The sequence below is a fragment of the Tachypleus tridentatus genome, chromosome 13 (genome assembly GCF_004210375.1).
Source record: "Tachypleus tridentatus isolate NWPU-2018 chromosome 13, ASM421037v1, whole genome shotgun sequence".
Taxonomy (NCBI): domain Eukaryota; kingdom Metazoa; phylum Arthropoda; class Merostomata; order Xiphosura; family Limulidae; genus Tachypleus; species Tachypleus tridentatus.
This window is the reverse complement of record NC_134837.1, coordinates 52,010,958-52,025,586: the sequence shown is the minus strand read 5'-3', so window position 1 is coordinate 52,025,586 and position 14,629 is coordinate 52,010,958. Positions and strand designations below refer to the sequence as shown.

Here is a 14,629-nt window from a genome sequence, read left to right as displayed (position 1 = left end):
CTTTCGACTATGCGCCATGCTAGACTTAGATTGCCCCAGAACATTTAAGTTCTTTTAAGTACTGTGTGGTCTGTATCATAACAGAAACAAATGATAAGCCACTGACTCTTCACCTTGCACCAGGTAAAGGGTAGATCATCCAAGAAAATATTGCAAAAATCATTGACTTCTCAGCATGCAGTAGATCAGGCCTAAATTGTTCTAGAAACATTTTCAGATTCACTGACTCCCCTCTATGTATGAGATTAGGTCTGGATTACCTCAGAACAATTGAACTTCCATCTAGCACCAAATTAAGTCTGAGTTGTTCGAGAAATAAAGTTTGAGTTACAGACTCTCTAAAATGCATTAGGTCAGGGTTGTGTCATTCTTGAAACATTTATTAACTCGTTAGCTTCTCATCAAGAGCAAGGTCAGGTCTGGATTATTCCAGAAACAGTTACTAAGTCATTGAATTCTCAACACACAGTGAGCCAGGTCTGAATCGTCCCCACATACAATTGCTTAAACACTAACCCCCACATCGCATCAGATCAAGTCTTTGTGGTTTCAGAATCATTTGCTGAGTCATTGACTCTTCACCGTGCACTAGATCAAGTCTAGATTATTCTAAAAGTCCTTGCTAGGTCACTGACTCCTCATCGTGCATCACATCAGGTGGATTATCCTTTAAAAAAATTCAAATTTTCTGACTTCTCACCTTGCACCTGGTGAAGTTTGGCAGGCCAAGTTTGGATTGTTCTAGAAACAGTTGTTAATTTACGACTCCTCACTGTACAGTTTGTAGATCAGGTCTGGATTATCTTAGAAACATTTTCTAAGTCACTGACTTTCCAGCTTGTACCAGGTCATGTCTAGATCGTCTCAGAAACAAGAGCTAAGTCATTAACTCTCCATCATATTCTATGTCAAATCTGGTTCGTCCCCAAAACACCTCTGGAACAAGTGGACACGACATCAGGTTAAGTGTTGCTTATCCCCGAGCTATTTATTGAATTACAGTTTCTGTACAATGTTTGAGGTCAGTTTTGGCTTTTCACAAGATCACCTGTAAAGTTGCATGTTAGATTTGTTGAGTTTGGTTTGTCATAAAGTCTTGCAACAAGTAACAATCCCCTTATCTTGTACTAGGATCTCCCTTATTCCTTACCCACGTCATGCATCAGGTGAAAGTCGACTATCAGCTCTCAACGAATGACAAACTCATCAATAGACAGTCGGATGGGTCTGACATGAGCTCGATGTTCCAGAATCGCACAGAGAAATTACAGCTATCCAGACTACGATTGGTTCTCTTGAGCAGACCCGTCTAGACAGGAAAGACGTCGTTTTCTGCGTGCGCGCGTAACGTTTGTGTCTCAGCGGAAGCAAACGATTCATCCGTTCAGCTCGAACCTACAGAAAGCCTCTTTTCTCAAACGCCTTGCTTGCCGATGTGATACCAGATTTTCGGCAGTTGATCACCTATATATCGGACGGTTGTAACAGCTTTACGTTCTTGGGAGGGTGGACAGTTTGGGGAGTTACAAGAACATCACAGGTGGGTTTGAATGTTTTCATTGAGATTAAAATTTGCTTAGAAACCTTTGTTTTTACAGAAAAGTAATGCGTTTTACTTGTTGGACCGGATCACATGGTTGACGATGTTTTTAAAATAGTGAATGCAGAGAGCAAGAACAATGGTTAATAATGCATACAATTACAGAAATAACTGAGCAATATTGAAAGTAAACTAACCCGGCATTTGATTTTGACAGTTACATTTTTTTAAAGCTAGAACTAATATTTTGTCTATAGTATCCTTAACATATCATTTAGGCTCAGGTAAGAAAATATCTCTGGTATTACACTTGCTGTTTTAAAAGTTGACCATGACTATTATATTACCTTGATATAATAAAAAGTAATTATGCAGCGAAATTTGCCTTTTTTAAAATAGTTAACTAGCATTTGGATCTCTGTAAATTTTTACGCTGAAATTTAATAACAGGGATTTTCCGGTTGTAAAGTTTGTTTTAGCGCAAGGCCACACAGTGGATTATTTATGTTCTGCTCACCACAAAGAAACGAAGCTCGGATTTTGTATTATAATGTCTTAAACATGTTGCTAACTTACCAGGAGACTCGACCGCTGACGAAGGAAAGAAAGTTGACAAACATTTTCAAGATAGCTTAGTTTTTATAATAATAATAAAGTATTATTTTGAGAGTAACTAAAAATATTTGGTCAGTTTACTATCAGAGACTCGACGCTGAACATACTTGTCCTTTCAGCCGTGGAAACGCTATAATTTTTCAGGCAATCCCACTACTCGTTTTTTATTATTATTTTTTTTAATTTCGCGCAAAGCTGCTCGAGGGCTATATGCGCTAGCCGTCCCTATTTTAGGAGTGTAAGACTAGAGGGAAGGCAGCTAGTCATCACCACCTACCACTAACACTTGGGCTACTTTTTTATGAATAGTTGGATTGATCGTAACATTATAACGCCCCCACGGCTGAAAAGGTGAGCATGTTTGGTGTGACGGGGATTCGAACCCGCGACCCTCGGATTACGAGTCGAACGCCTTAGCCGCCTAGCCCTGTAAATAAAGAGTAGTTAAAAATTGGCGGTGGGCGCTGTTGTTTAGTTGTCTTCCCTCGAAAGTACAACATTATGGACGGCAACAAGTAACCTTAGTAGATTTTTCTTTTTATAAACAAGCCAGCTTTAAGTGATCTGAGGGGTCTAATCGAAATTTTCTGAAGAGACTAAACTGGTATTTTTTTAGAACAACTGACGGAAAATTTCTTAAAATAAATTATAATATTGAAGACATTTGGTCGAGGTTTTGTGACCACATTAAACTCGTAATTCTGAAGACATGTGGTGGGGGTATTTTTTACCTCGTTAAACTGACCGTTTAGAAGGTTGTTAACTAAAATTTCTGACCATGCAAACTGGCCGTTTTGAAGTTAAAAAGGCGTTTCTGATACCAATAAACTGTCGGTTTTAAACGCTATCGCCATTTGTCTAGTGACAGTAAAGTAGTCAGTCGAAAGTTTCCAACAAAATTTTGTTGATACCAGTAAACTAATACAGGTAAAAGCTATGGTTTATACCAATATTGAATTTCTAACAATATGTTTAATTAACAAACACCTGTTTGAAAGTGGCCATTCTAAAGGCAACTGACCAATTTTTCTGACCATACTAATGTAGCTCTTTTGTGAAAAGACTTCACTAAAATATTGGGTACGAACAAGATGGTTTGATGAATATTATTATTAGTTACATTTATGAAGATAGTTTTGCATTAATTTGTCGGTATATATATAGGTTTAGGACTAACTTAAATATCCTAAGCTAGACGAAACTGAGATATTATTGGGATTATGGTCGAAAATGTCGTTAATAGCGAGGATATCCATCTGATGATTCAATACATCTCAGTTGTTCTAGATTTCAGCTTTACTTAAGTATTGTATTATGATATTATGTGGTTCTTGTAGTTTGCAATATGAAATTAACTTGAGTAATTTATAATTTATTTATTTAGTTTTAATATATTCAGATATCTTACTTTTGACTAAATGGCATTAATAATTACGAATGATAAAATAAACCGTAAAATTCTGAAGTATGATGAATTCATGAGTCTTAACGTGACTTAAGATGAATGCTACTCTAGCTGTTAAATCAGGGCAGGTAGCCTAGTTGCTTTGCGCCGTGAAACATTAATTTTTTTAAACGGTAATTTAATTTAATATATATATATATTAAAATCTCTTTATTTATAGAGCTTGTAACAAAAAACGATTTTGTGAATGGTTGCTGCTTGTTTGTCAGATGATGACTGTTTTCGGAAGAATACCACCAGAGTACACTAAAGTAGCAAAGTGGGAATGAGAGTTTCTCAGACTCAAACAAACTAACGTAAACCTTTTTATTTCTTTGTTTTAGATTTTTTGTGCAAAGCTAGCTAAGAACTATCCAAGCATAGATAGTCGTTTCTAATTTTGAACTAATGAACTAAAGAGAAGGCAGCTAATCAATTACACCTATAGCTAAAGTGTGAAATGTACTTATGCGGCAATGGAATGCGAACCATGAAGTCTAGGGTTCACCGGCTGTGCACTCTAACCCTTGTGTCACACATCTAACTCAAGCTTTTATGAAAAGAAATAGTTATGCATAGTGCAAAAATTCCTCACTAGGAGTACAAATAGGAGTAACAGCATATTTTCACAGCTGTAAATGTTTTATATGTGTATACACGCAAGAATTAAGTGTAAAAATTGTGTGCACGTTTACTTTGTATGAACTACCCTGTGGAGCGGGTTAACATATACGTCTTTTTATTTTTATTAATAACAGCCTAAATATTTGTAAACTTGTATGTGTGTGGTATGTTCGTCTAATGAAGCCTCCTTGAAGCATTGTTATAAACACCGAACTGGATGTTTTAGCTATAAACACTTATGACCTCGAGAGCCTAAAGTTTTGTAAAACGTGATATGTTTCTTACATTATAACTTTAAGTATGTTTGTGTGACGACAGCAGTTTTGCACCGGAAATACTTCATGGCCATGTGTTTAATATATGTGGCATGCGGAACCAACAGGTGGGGACACGTTGCCAAATAATATGGTGTAGTGTCAGGAATGGTGTAAACACTGAGTACGTACACCCTTCCGGATTATTTGTATATTTTCTTAAATAATAGTTTCAGCACCTTAAGGATTATTCTTGCATAAAAGAGGATTAGAGTAATGGATTAAGACTATTTATCACTTACGGGATTAGGTAACGCCTGATCATGTAGGTTAGGGATTAGTGTAGGTATATTGTTGAGCAAGAACTTATGGCACTGTGACTTATGACACCAGGAAACAAGTGGAACTCGAGCATTCTGTGGACCTAAATTTAATCAAGGCCCGTCAATATCAAGTTTCGGATTTAAAGTTAAAATAGTAAAGGTTTGCAAAGTCGCAGATAAATTTATAGTATTTTGAAATTCGAATCGTGCAGTAAAGCCATGACAAGTAAAAAAAAAAAAAAGAACTGAAGAACGGATTTCTCAGTTTATTTCGGTTTTGATGAGAGCGAGAAGAAAATGGAAGAAATAAGATAACCAGAAGCAAGAGAATCGTTGCAGAAAAATGTCAGAAGAGTTAGACAATACAACCAAGAATATTAAAAAGTAGGGCTGTAGAACTATTAGGGAGGAAGAACAATGAGATTAAATGCTTAAAATAAGATACGCTGAAAGCTGTAAAAGGTGTCTTATATGCATAGTTCACAACTACCAAATTGTGAAAATGCATCACAGATTTGTTGATATAAATAATGTTGATCTTAAGACTGTTACGGTACAAATGGATGTAGGTGTCAAGATTGCTATAGCACAGGAAGATTTAGATTGGACTGTTGCATGAAGCCAGAAAATGGCGAGACTAGTCTAGCCTGCACAAACAGCCAGACATGTTTATCTATTAAACCATTTGGATCTCTGTAAGCTAGTGGCTTTTCCAATCGCTAGAGCAACACCACTTAACAAGACTACTTAAATGCAGCTGCTTTTGGAGCTGTATAGGATTATCAAAGCTTTAACCAAGGATCACAACCTACTTTTAAAATTAGATTCTAGAGGAAAAGGAAAACTGTCCAAGACTTGCCAAGGACAAGAAACATGGTTATCATAGCAATACCATGAGAGATTATGGACTTTGATGAATGATAAGTTCATCATTAATATTGATCGGATTCAAACGATTTAATAAACCACATCTTAGGGAAATTGTTCGAATTGCGATAACATTATAATGGTTTTAAGCTTTTGTTTCTGAAAGACACTCGACCCTAAACTACATATCTGTTAACGGAATATAATGTGGCATTAGTATGTGGACGATAGGGAACCTAGAACCATTGACCCTCATTCTAGTTCATGAGCCACATGAAGCTGCACCTTCAGCTTATCTGTGGATGTCGTTAGGATAACATGGGTTCAAGCAAAATCGCTCGAATTCTCCCATTAACTGAAAATCCCCACTGATACTGTCCAGTGAGAAGCTAAAATCATGTTGCGATAAAAAGAAGAGACTTTACGATGTTAACAATAACAACGTTTAGTTTCTGCCAGCAGGTTTGGTGTGGTTGTTGTTGTTTGGAATTTCGCACAAAGCTACTCGAGGGCTATCTGTGATAGCCGTCCCTAATTTAGCAGTGTAAGACTAGAGGGAAGGCAGCTAGTCATCACCACCCACCGCCAACTCTTGGGCTACTCTTTTACCAACGAATAGTGTGATTGACCGTCACATTATAACGCCTCCACGGCTGGGAGGGCGAGCATGTTTGGCGCGACTCGGGCGCGAACCCGCGACCCTCAGATTACGAAGCGCACGCCTTAACGCGCTAGGCCATGCCAGGCCCCGGTTTGGTGTGGTTTTACAACTGAAGGAAAAATGTATTCTTAACCTGAAGATGACCTAAGAAGGTCAAAACTTTGTTCTTTACTTTATTTGAAGTAAAAGTTTAATACCCATACCAGCCATCTTGAGAATAAATTTTTACTTCAAATGGGTTCCTCGTCATCACGAACTGAAGGAAAAGGTATAATGTGGTTATGTAACTGAAGAAGAAGGTTGAACGCTCGCATACCATGAGAAGGAAGATCAAAGAATGATCTCAACTAGTTTCCAGAGAACCCATGTTGAAAGTTAAAAGTTATTGAGTCCTTCTTTAGAAATATTATAGTGTGAAAATAGCCTAGTCACTCTTTCCAGAGGCCCAGCATGGCCAAGCGTGTTAAGGCGTGCGACTCGTAATCTGAGGGTCGCGGGTTTGCATCCCCGTCGCGCCAAACATACTCGTCCTTTCAGCCGTCGAGGCGTTATAATGTACAGTCAATCCCACTATTCGTTGGTAAAAGAATAGCCCAAGAGTTGGCGGTGGGTGGTGATGACTAGCTACCTTCCCTCTAGTCTTACACTGCTAAATTAGGGACGGCTAGCGCAAATAGCCGTCGAGTAGCTTTGCGCGAAATTAAAACAAACAAACAAACAAACAAACACTCTTTCAAGAGGACACTAAATAAAGTGAGGATTTTGCAAACTAGTTATATACAGATGGAGAAGTGATCACAGAAAGTGCTAGAACTAGATCATGACCTTTCAAACCACCGAACAATTTTCATGATTGTCGCAATACACTGTTCTCGACCTCTCTTGGAACCAGCTCTTAGGAAGTTTTATATTCTCTCATCCAATACAGTAAATTTGGCTACCCAATGACATTACGGTACGTCTGCGGACTTACAACGCTAGAATCCGGGTTTCAATACCCATGATGGGCAGAGCGCAGATTGCCCATTATGTTGCTTTGTGCTTAACTTTAAAACAAACAAACGGTGAAGATAAATAAGATGTCACAACTGGATCGTCATTGCGATTACAGTTAGTGTCGATTTAGGATTATTCACTTCAATATTTCTGTAATTAAAACATTGGCTCAGTTTTTTTTCTCCTGACTAGAGTTTAGAAGACCATAGTTTACTTCTAACATTACTAAAATTCTGTTTGTAGCATGAGTTGATTAATCTTTAAGCATGATATGAGTGAGTTTAAGATTAATTGCAGTTTGGTTAGATGCGTAATTACTAATTAAGTACTCATAAAAGTTTAAGGTACATGACGTAATCATTATTAGTCAGAAAGTTTACTGTCAACGTGTGTGCGTGTGTGTGTATCTGAACTGCTCACCAAAACGCTAACATTTATATAGCATGAACATAACTTTTAACTTTTAGTCAGATTTGTTTTTTCCTTTAATTGCATTTTTGTAATTTGATTTTGCTGTGACAATAAACAGCTATTGTAAAAATATTCAGAATTTTTTGTTTATTCGAAAATGCACATTCTTGCGTACTTCGTGTCAACAGATGGAAATATACATTGTGTGTATTTTGCTTGAAATCTTGTCAAAGCTTTAGAAAGGACTAATGTTAGGTGGTAAAACAATATTAAATAATAATATAAGTTTATTTATTAATACTATTAATCAATATGTATGTAAAAACAGCTGGTATGTGTTGAGAAAATTTTATTTCTGGTTTCCATTTTTCTACCTGTTTTTCCAAAATAGAAGTCGTGGCAGTTATCACATTGTATTTTATAAATAATGTTGGTGTGGCGTTTGTCAGTGTAGTTTTTACATAGTATAGACCTTAGTTTTGTGCCTGGTTTTTTAAAATAAATTTGGTATTAACTGGAATATCATATTTTGTTACTAGTTTTTTAAAATAAATTTGGTATTAACTGGAATGTCATATTTTGTTACTGGTTTTAGCCAAATGTTGCTTATTTGTCTGCTGATGTCAGGAATATATGGTATACAGCAGTACATGGTTTCGTGATTTTTTAATTCGTGGGATATATTTACTTTTGTTAGTTGATTTTGCTTTCTGCCTAGGTGTGTACGTATAATGTTTTCTACGGTTTGTGGAGGAAACTTATTGATGTTGATGAAGTATTGTTTTATTTTGTCTAATTCATCGTTAATTTTATCTGGTGAGCATAGTTTTATGGCTGTGTTTATTTGGTTTCTTAGTATGTTGAGTTTTTGTTTTGTTTCATGTGCTGAGTCCCAAGGAATGTATAGTCCAGTATGGGTGATTATTTTTGAATTCCTGTTTAAATTGTGTATCGGTTCTTGTAAGTTTTAGGTTAAGAAATGATATTTGATTGCTTTCTTCCTGTTCACATCTGAAGCTGATGTTGGGATGTATAGAGTTAATGTGATTGAAAAAATTAAGTGTGTGTTCTGTAGATGTGAATCCTGCAACTGTATCATCTACATATCTGTACCAGTATAGTGGTGGATGTAATGCTGTGTTAATTGCTTGTGTGTCAACTTGTGTCATAAAAATATTGGCTATAACTAGTGATACTGGGTTGCCCATGCTTAAGGTCATTTGTTTGTATATAGTTGTGGTTGTTGAATATGAAGTTTGTCTTAATCGTGGTGAATTCTATGAGAGTAGCTAATTGGTTGCTAGGAATGTTTATTGATGGGTTAGGGTCTCGGATATAGAGTTATAAGTCTATCTTGCAGGCTACAGCGGCTGGGACTTCTGTAAAGAGGGATATGACATCGAAACTGGCCATTAAGGCTTTATGATTAAGTTGGTTAAGGTTAGACTTGAAATTAAAGGAGTCTTTGTAGGTAGGAATAAAGTGTTTTTGAAATTGTGTTAGTTTTTTTTTTCATTTTTAGTAGTATTTTGTTTAGTTGCGTTTCGTGTGTTTTTATTGGATTTGTGTGTATTGATTTAAATTTGTTTGTGTCTGCAAGTGGGTTTTCTCGTCATCACGGATTACTATTAAGCAATGTTCTGTCTAATTTTTTCAACCAATGTGTGGTACGAATGTCCCCACGGGCACCGGTAGTGAGACAATGTGCGGATATATGCCACTAGTTGTTCTGTTTTTTTCTTTTAGAGGCGGGAGGTATTTTTAGACCATCAACCCTATTGGACCTCTTTGCAATGCTACTATTTGGTTTTCTGCGCTTTAGGCCTATCAGTTTCCACGATCATTAAGACCTTCAACGTTCTTAAGACTCCTCACCACTGCTGAGGATGTACGCGGCTAGAATAATGAAATACTCGGGACCTGATTGGTTGTTGTACGGCTGCACATTTAGAATTGACACTTGAGTATAAACTACACTAAAGTTTATTCCTAACTAATCTAAAGAGAAAAACGTGCACAAGTTAATTTATCTTTTTTATCGAATATAGGTCGTACCTAATAAAGGCTTAACTAATATCAGGCCTGTGATTTATATATCTTGGTGTCCGTGATTAAAATTCTTTGTTTTATTCTAAAAATATTGTATTTAAAGAGGTAATGATGCATTAAAACTACTAATTTGACCGTAAATGTTTTGTGGGTCTGTTAATTTTAAATTAAGACACTAACGGATTTCCAAAAATATCACGGGTATGCAATATGTTCCTCAAGTGTCACTGATGTCAACATTTTTTCATGTACAACACTTACAAGTTACGCACTTAGTGCTTGTTCGTTGTTATCTATATTGTTCATTTATAACACTATTATTAGGTAGATGCCAGGTTACTGTAGAATGTCAGTTGTCGAGGCGTTTCGTGTAGAACACTACTGATTAGTGGATATTAAGTGCGTTCAAAGTGTCACTGTTAGAGAGATTTTTCTTTAACTAAACAGGCCCAGAATGGTCAGATAGTTAAGGCACTTGACTCGCAACCTCAGGGCTGAGAGTTCAAATCCTTGTCAAACCCGTATTGGTTTACGTTTTTACTGGTATAATTGATACATTTTTTGTTTTAGTTTACTACTTTCGTCACTAGGGTCACTAATTTGGATACCTTAAGCAGTTACGACTTCACTATTAAGTACAACACCCTCTTCTTTTAGTATCGTTTTTTTCAGTACAAGTTCTTCCATTTCCATGGCTTTGTCATCATCAGAGGTTATTTCAGTCTCGGACTCGGCATGGCTAGGTTGTTATGGAGCCCGACTCGCAATCTGAGGGTCGCAGATTCGAATCCCCGTCAAACCAAACATGTTCGTCCTTTAAGTCGTGGGAGCGTTTTAATGTTACGGTCATTTCCACTATTCGTTGGTAAAAGAGTAGCCCAACAGTTGGCGGTGGGTGGCGCTGACTAGTTGCCTTCCCTCTACTCTTACACTGCAAAATTAGGACGACTAGCGCATATAACCCTCGTATAGTTTTGCACGAAATTCAAAACAAACAATTTATTAAACACTAAGTGCCTAGAAGTGTCTTTCTTCTGTAGTTGTTCATGCATAACACAATTATTAAATAGACACTAAATTCCTGCAAAGACTGTAATGAGGTTTTTCATGTCGGGCACTCTTACTAAGTAGACAATAGTAGCTGTAAAGTGTCAATGTTTTCTATGTAGAACACTGTTATTAGGTAACTACTACATACTTGTAAGTGTACTGTTTGTTTTAAAGCTTTTTTCATGTAGAACGTTTTCATCAAGTAAAAACTAAAGCCCACAAGTGTAATTATCATCCAGATTGTTTATGCAGAATATTATTTAGTAGACAGTAATCACCTACAAGTATATTTTTCTTGGATAGATTTACATTTTCAACTCGCTAAATCGCTTTGAACAAATTTAAACAGACCATATACAGGTGCATTTTTGTTTTGTTTTGCTTTGTTTTAAATACCAAAAAAAAAAACACTCAGTTTCATGTGTGGCTTACCGTGTTATAGCAAATTTGATGTTGATTGGCTGGCGAACCATTTTCACGAAACACATGAGCATGATCTAACGTATTACTTAGAAATACACGTAAGAGGTGGTTACCAGGCGTGACTAGGAGAGTATTGTGAAAAGTCTACTTTAGGTCATCTAGGAGTGACATGACGTAAAGGGTATGAAATGGGTCGAGTCTGCGTCGCTGGTGCAGCAAACTTGGGTTATTAGTTGGTCTTAACCAGTACTAAGACAATGACAAAAACGGGTTTAGTGCGTGCGAATGATGTTTTTAAGTCAGTCTCACAGATTACTGATCTCTTGCTGGGCCCTGGGTTTAGCTGGTGATTGTGGGGTGTTTGGTTTTATTCGGGATTCATTTTTATTAACATTTATTGATTAAAAGTAGTTGTTTTTCACTAACCACACTATCCTTATGCGATCTCTCGAAACTTGTATTTATTTGGGTACTAATTTTGTTTAACACTTGATGTGGTTTCATGCAGACACTTTATTTTATATTAGTTTTGTTTAACATAAAATTGTGTCTTCGGCCCGGTATGGCCAAGCGTGTTAAGGCGTTCGACTCATAATTCGAGGGTCGCGGGTTCGAATCCCGGTCGCACTAAACATGCTTGCCATTTTGGCTATGGGGCGTTATAATGTGACGGTCAATCCCACTATTCGTTAGTAAAAGAGTAGCTCAAGAGCTGGCGATGTGTAGTGATGACTAGCTGCCTTCCCTCTTGTCTTACACTGCTAAATTAGGGACGGCTAGCGCAGATAGCCCTCGTGTAGCTTTGCGCGAAATTAAAAAACAAACAAACAGTGTTTTATGTTAGCTGTTACGTTTAGTTTATAAGAAACTATTAGAGAAGAAACAGATCAAATTATATATACGTCTCTTTACAACCACTTGCGAATTTTAATTTTAAACACTATTAACTACAAAACATGGAAAAGGACCCATCTGACATTAGCTACTACCAACTTGTCACCTGTACCCGCTGGACTTTATTGGACTACTCTAGCCATACCTATGCGTTGTTAATTTGTCGAGTCTTATAGACAAGTTAAACATTATCCAATCGAAAAACCAACAGATGCAAAATAAAGCGAAATACAATTGGTTGGCTGAACTTGCTGTAGGTATAGAAAAGCTTGCAAAAAGTATCTTACTCAGATACTTCACGTGAAAAGATGGATCCATTAACACATGGTCAATTCGTAGATGTCTTAATAAATGAGGATATGCGAATTAGTCTAAAGGAAACTGTCCGGTTTGCGATGAAACGTGAATAAATTAACGTTTCAGATAAATAAGTAAAAGCATTACCTGGGATTTATGGGATAATCAAACCAAATAGTGTAGAAACTCTATCTCTGGTAGAAGCCTAGAACAATTTAAAGGATTAGTTAGATAAATGTTTCCTCGGGTTGGAAAAAGGAAACAACAAGATAACAGGTGTTTTGATTGTAAGTTAAAAGGACGTATTAACCGTAACTTCTGATAAAAGTATAAAATAAATATAAATCATTCCCAAAGGATGAGTGGACCCAGAAGATAGCCCCATGTGGCTTTGCTATAAGAAAACACACACAAACGCACAGACCCAAAGGATAAAAGAAAGATAAAACTACTATAAGTGTGAAAAACGTGTATTACAGCCAAGACTGTGACAAACTAACAGATGATAAAGGAGTTATCACCAAGGAACAATAAAGAATTAACAAGACTTTGGAAAACAGAATTAGCTGGACTTAAAGGGTTAAATTCAGCTGAAAACGCTCGATCTATTCCAATTAAGGTAAATAACTTATTATTTAAATAAAATAGTCTACAATTTAGTAGATTCATTGAAGGTAATGCTTATAACATGTTGATTAAAATTGTTTCTACAGCTACTATTGTTCAATTCGACCTGGTAGTGAAAGGTGAGAAATTGTCTACAGTGATGAATCAAAAGAACGGATAGATGAGAACAGCAAAGGGGTCTTAAAACATTTATAAAAAAAATAAGTTAGAAATTACTCTAATAGTAGGAACCTTCACTACACGACATGGGGTATGAATAATTGACATTAAGGAAGAGTACATATTGAGAACAGACTTGGTGCTTAAACATAAATGCGAGATTAGACTAGCTATCAAACAATTTCATGGTTTACGACCAAGGGATTTCTTGGCACAACTGGACAATAGTTCTATGAGAGGTTGATCTTCCTGTGAGAACAAGAAAAGCGTTACAAGATAATGAAGACAACGAACCTAATGTGCGCCAGAGCAGAATCATTCATCGTGATTAGTTTTGTGGGAGAACAACTAACTGCTTAGCTTCAGAGCAGACTTCTTGAGAAGTATGTCAACTGAAGAGTTTTAGATTCTTATCCGGAACACTTCTGGAGAATGACTAGAGTTGGTTGTTTGGCTTTTATTAGTGCAAAGCAACCAGGCTATCTGCGCCAAACAATCGGTAAAAAGAATAAAAATAAAAGTAAAATCATTGTAAAATGTAAAAATGAATCAAGGTAAAACCAAATAAAGTTCAAATAGCTGATAAAAATTTAAATAGAAGTAAAATAGCCAATGGCCCTTTTAAAAAGTAAAAACGCGAGTAGGATGAACAGTGCCATAATCGCCAATGACACTGTCCAGCGTCAAAACTAAACCCGTGGAAAGACATGTTTAAAATGATGCCGTCGTTTACGGTCAAAACAACGGCACTACAGTAAAATGTGGGTTGTTGCATCAGTCCCAGATAAGTTGTTGTTGTTTTGAATTAAGCACAAAGCAACAGAATGGGCTATATGTGCTCTGCTCACCACGGGTATCGAAACCCTGTTTTTAGCGTTGTAAGTCCGCAGACATACCGCTGAGCCACTGGGGGGCCAGTCCAGGATAAGAAAAAACGATGAGCTAAAAAATTATGACCAATGCAAAACTTAACTAGGACAAGTTTCTCCTTTCCATCTTTACAGAAGCAAGACAGCCAAAGAGCAACAGAAGGTTTAATCTGCAAAAGTTTGTTATCACGTTTCTCACTTTAAGTCGACTATTAACTGCCGTGGAGCCGAGTATTGAACAAAGGACCGCAGTTCACACGTGGAATGGTCACAACTGTAATAGCACCAGAGCAGACGGACTAAGTTGCCGTGCCAGCGAGCTGGTTTCCTCGAATACCAAGGTGGTGGGTGGTCTGGTATCCAGAAAAACTGAATAGAAACTGAAGATGGAGAAAAACAGGCTAGTCGGTTTTAAATATCGAAAAGAACAGCATGAAAACTAAGAGGGTCGGTTTAAAAAGTAAACTTAATGCATAGCATCGACATTATCCAGGGAAAGAGAAATGGCAGAACACAAAAACTATAG

The 14,629-nt window shown here is 36.8% G+C and overlaps 1 protein-coding gene across 2 annotated transcripts in view; it reads left to right on the top strand.

Annotated features, from left to right (window-relative positions):
- The first annotated feature begins 1,400 nt into the window (after window positions 1–1,400).
- The window catches only part of LOC143241112 (uncharacterized), an 83,473-nt gene continuing 70,244 nt past the window's right edge, over window positions 1,401–14,629 (top strand). Inside the window, exon 1 of one of the 2 annotated variants that reach the window (XM_076484688.1) lies at window positions 1,401–1,540. The gene's annotated coding sequence lies outside the window, so the exon portion shown is untranslated. The remainder of the gene's footprint in view (window positions 1,541–14,629) is intronic. The other variant, XM_076484678.1, reaches the window with a different exon arrangement.